The sequence below is a fragment of the Pinus tabuliformis genome, chromosome 8 (genome assembly GCF_031772625.1).
Source record: "Pinus tabuliformis cultivar Carrire ecotype Pingquan chromosome 8, CPIR1, whole genome shotgun sequence".
NCBI classification, from domain to species: Eukaryota; Viridiplantae; Streptophyta; class Pinopsida; order Pinales; family Pinaceae; genus Pinus; species Pinus tabuliformis.
Window position 1 is genome coordinate 1,231,423,763 of NC_142294.1, and position 4,559 is coordinate 1,231,428,321.

The 4,559-nt window shown below is 39.0% G+C and overlaps 1 pseudogene; it reads left to right on the forward strand.

The window, feature by feature from the left end:
• The first annotated feature begins 326 nt into the window (after positions 1 to 326).
• LOC149239834 (uncharacterized) lies at positions 327 to 2,468 on the forward strand (annotated as a pseudogene).
• The last annotated feature ends 2,091 nt before the right edge of the window (positions 2,469 to 4,559 follow it).

The window sequence follows — 4,559 nt, forward strand, 5'->3', positions numbered from 1 at the left end:
TGTTTTACGTTTTGAAAATAGTTGGGCTAAGCATTGTCTACTCTTTTGCCCTCCTACGTCCGATCAATTGAACTATATTTAATAGTTGATCACGCTGATACATGGAGCTCCATTACCGCATACCAGGGGACTAGTTTTTCCATTTTGACATCTGTCTCTTGTTGTAGGCATCCAATGAAACTGGTTTCTCTTTTAGCTCGAGGATTCTTTGTTCGTTTACTCAGGGACATTATCTATGGGGATTGTTTGAAACTCCCACAGAACATGAACGTCGACTTGAAAGTTACAGGCGAGCTGGATGAACGGAAGGGCGAAGAATGCAGCAAATGAAGGGAGTAGGCTGTGATTCTCAGTCGGTTTGGGTTACTAAACTGGATTGGGCTCAATACAACTCGCATGTTCGATTCCTGACAAAAATTGTAGCTTCACGATGCTCCAGACTTTGGACTTGGAAGAGAATAATGTTAGTGGCCTTATTCCCGATAGCATCAGCGAGTTATTGTCCCTGCGAACCAGATCGCAGGTTCAATTTCTGCCTCTCTTGGAAGCCTGAGTTTATTACTCACTCTAAATCTTGAGAAAAATCAGCTCACCGGCACTATTCCAGCGACACTCTCGCCTCTGGGAAACCTGGAAAAGCTGTCACTGGTTGGAGACCGGAATTTAGGCGGATATATACAGGATGGATTAGTAAGTTGACAAAGCTCACATTCTTGTCTCTTTCACTGAATAAATTCACGGGGAAAATACCGCCTTCGTACTCAAAATTGCTCAACCTTACCTTCTTGGACATGGCTGGTGTCAGTTTGGAGGGCGTAATACCCGACTGGATTGGCAATCTGGTAAACCTGCAGCATTTGCATCTCCAGAACAATATTCTTGTTTGTGAAATCCCACCTTCCATCGCAAAACTCCCAAATTTGGTCGACCTTGATCTTTCTGGCAACAATTTACAAGGAATGATACCAGAATGGGGATTTCCTATAGTCTCATTGAAGCTACATTCAAATAGACTGTCTGGAACCCTGCCATGTTTTACCGGTGCTGCGAAAAGCCTGGTAATACTAAACCTCTCCAACATTTCTCTCACAGGAGGTATTCCCTCTTGTATCTCCAGTTTGTCGGTCCTCTCAGAGCTCAATGTGTCCTGCAATAACTTCAATTTGGAGCTACCGCCAACCCTTGTGTTTTCTGATCAATTGCTCACCTTGGACTTGCATTCCAATAATCTTCCCCGCAGAATTCCCCAGCGTATTGCACAAATATCAGATACAAGAGGGATGGTTCTCCTTAATCTCTCAAATAATCAGTTCACAGGGAAACTTCCGGCAGAAATTAGTAAGCTTAAGTTGCTACAAGCCCTGTTCCTATCAAAGAATGGATTAACATGGGAATTGCTTGATTCAATTTGAGATATGATGTATCTGGATCTATAGATTTGTCTTACAATGATTTATTTGGGTCCCTGTCAGTATCGTTGGTAGAATGCTTTCAGCTTCTGGAAATCAAGTTGTGCCACAATAACATCTCTGGGGAAATTCATCCTCGGCTTGGAGCATTGACAACATTGAAGATTTTGGATATTAGTCACAACCATCTGTCAGGAGAAATTCCCTTGCCTTTGGAGGGATGCACCAAGTTGGAAGTGGTGGATTTAATCTGGAATAATTTAGAAGGGCATATGTCGGATGCAATTTTTAAGTGGACAGACCTCCATGTGCCCAATATTGGCCATAATTATTTCCAAGGGCCTCTTCCTGACTGGATTCTAGGTTTTCAATCCTTACATATGCTTGGCCTCTCCAACAACAACTTCTCGGGCTCAATTCCCCAAGATGTTGATCTGCAGGTTGATGAGGAGATTGAGCATTCGCGGGGAAACAAAAACGGATTTTACTGTGACTGTTGCATTGAATGCCAACCAACTTAGTTTATATTATTCGCTTCATGTGACTGTGAGCATTGATCTTTCCGATAATGATCTGTCTGGGAGAATGATTTGAACCGATTGCGGGGTTTGCAATATCTCAACTTTTCATATAATGCATTAATAGGTCCATTTCCTAGTAGTCTTGGGAATGTCACCTCATTTGAATGACTTGATCTTTCACACAACTCTCTAACGGGACAAATACCAGTTGAGCTCGGCAACCTTTCGTTGTTAATGGATTTGAACTTGTCTTATAATGCTTCTTCTGGATCTATTCCTCAAGCCCATCGGTTGACCAGATTTCCTGTTGCGTTTCTAGGTAATCCGGGTTTATGCAATGATGCTTTGCAGGATTGCTCATCAAACTTGCCCGTTGCATCTAGGACGGGGATAAGACAAATGGAAGATGAAAGTTTTTTTGCCTCTGTCTGCATTTGGCATCAGCGTTTTGATAAGTTTTTACTTCTCAATTCTAAGTCTGTTCTTTTCTCAACGAACAAGGGATTACATTATTAAACCCTGGAAACCCTTGTGGTGAAGACCAAGATTTTCAAGGTAAAATATGGTAATGTTCATCAACAATCCTTGCAAACTCTCAGAGTGTAAAGTTAAATTTCCGTCACTGAACAACAACACAACTAGGAAATTGGAATCTAAGATGTTCGGCTTGCAATCCATTAGGGATTCTATGAGTATGCTCATGGAGTAATTGCCATGCTATGAAGTAAAAGCGGGTAAATATCTTATCCATGTTTTCTATTTGTTTGTTTTGAATTGTTCATTCATACGATTAAACTTTTCAGTGTAATCATCATTCCTTTTGTGCCCTTTTGCAAAATAACGTTGAGGCATGTATTCTTCTTGGCTCGAAGAGATATTCTGGATGAAGAAAGTTCAAAGGTTAGCAGTCATGATTTTAAGCTAGTAATGTTGTTGTACTACTTCCAAGATCACTTCCATACAGGGATAAATTCAATGCAAGTTGTTCACTCATGTAAATGGTATGTTTTAATGCTTGCAGTTAAAAAGTTGGCCGAAAGCTTCAATGCATTAGAGACAGACAAATCCTTTCACCATTTTATGGACTGAATATAGCACCATGAACAAAAAAGAATTGAGTGTGTTGTGTGTGCACTGTTCTTCAGTGATGATATTCTTGATCTTGGTAGTGGTTGTACATAATTTTTTATTTTGACGTTCAAATCCATTTTGAAATCGATGGAAAAGGCCAGAATATTCTTATGACTTTTCAAATCTGCGTGGGGATCAGTATATTTGGCAATCCCATCTTTTATAAATTGCCAAATGCGAGATCCCATTACACTAGAGAGATGAAGCAAATATTGTTGGCTTGCCCCTATGAAGCCAGCGTTGTATATTATCCTTGTGTATTTATTTCACAAGATTGCCACATTGTACATGCATTTCGTCTAAAGGCGGCCTGCCATGTGCAAAAGAAAGTTGATCAAAGCATGATATCTCCACATGATGCTATTAAGTTTTTATATTTATTTTAAAGCGAGTGTGGTCGTTCCCTTTGTGAGTGGGACCTCCGGGTCAAGAATGAGTCTGTCGTTTGCGCTTTCCAACTTGAAGCACCAAAATACATCTGGGAGAAATCATTATTCCTCAGTACGAGATAATATGCGTTGCATTGGAGAGGAAATCATATTGAGGATAAGCTTTTGTTTGTGGGGCACAATTTAATTTCTAAGGAACCTGTATTAAGCAACTATTATTTTATTGGAACTGTCCGAGCCAGAGGCTTGCATAATAATAAAATCCAGGCTTTCCACAAAAGTTCGTAATTTTGCTCAGCAGAAACCAAGTCTTGACTTTTCTTTTTTAGTGCCACATCATTATTGCCATGGGATTTAAACTCTGTAATACAACATCCGATCAAACCACTTAGCATTGTTACAATTTCAACTGTGCTATCACTGACTTTCAACGACAATGTTGACTGGACAACATCATTTCCTCTGATTCTGATTCTAGCAAAGTCTTACAACCACGTACGAAATGTCATGTTGATGATCTGAAGAAATTTAGTTTGAAAATTGTTTTTCTTTGATAAAAACTGGAAATGTCGGGAAGCTAATTCAGGCACACTTCGGACCGAATGCTTTTCTTCAAGATCATGCCAGGTTCTATAAATGTTCCAACATCATATTGCAAGGTTTCAAGTTATCAACATGTGGATCTTTTCTCCGAACTTTTTATGATGGAAAATTTTCCGACTAAGATGCAACAGATAGATTAAAGTGCCGAAACTTTTGACTTAAAATACAGTATGAATATTTATTTATTGAACCAATCAAATTCTATTGACAACATTTCTCTTTATATGTAGGTGTAAATTGCAGGAATTAACTATAGAACCATCATTAATTGACGAACAATCGGTAGCATCATCATTAATTCAAATACATCATTAATTGACGAACAATCGGTAGCATCATCATTAATTCAAATACATAATGAATTACCTAATTTAATTTTAATCATTACTAGTGCTCTTTTGCTTGGTGTTGGGGCTTAATCGTGACTGAGGCATATTTGTTGTCTTAGTATTGGCTTGTCACATATAATATGTATGTAGGTGGAAATAGTCATAAGCATGGAGGAA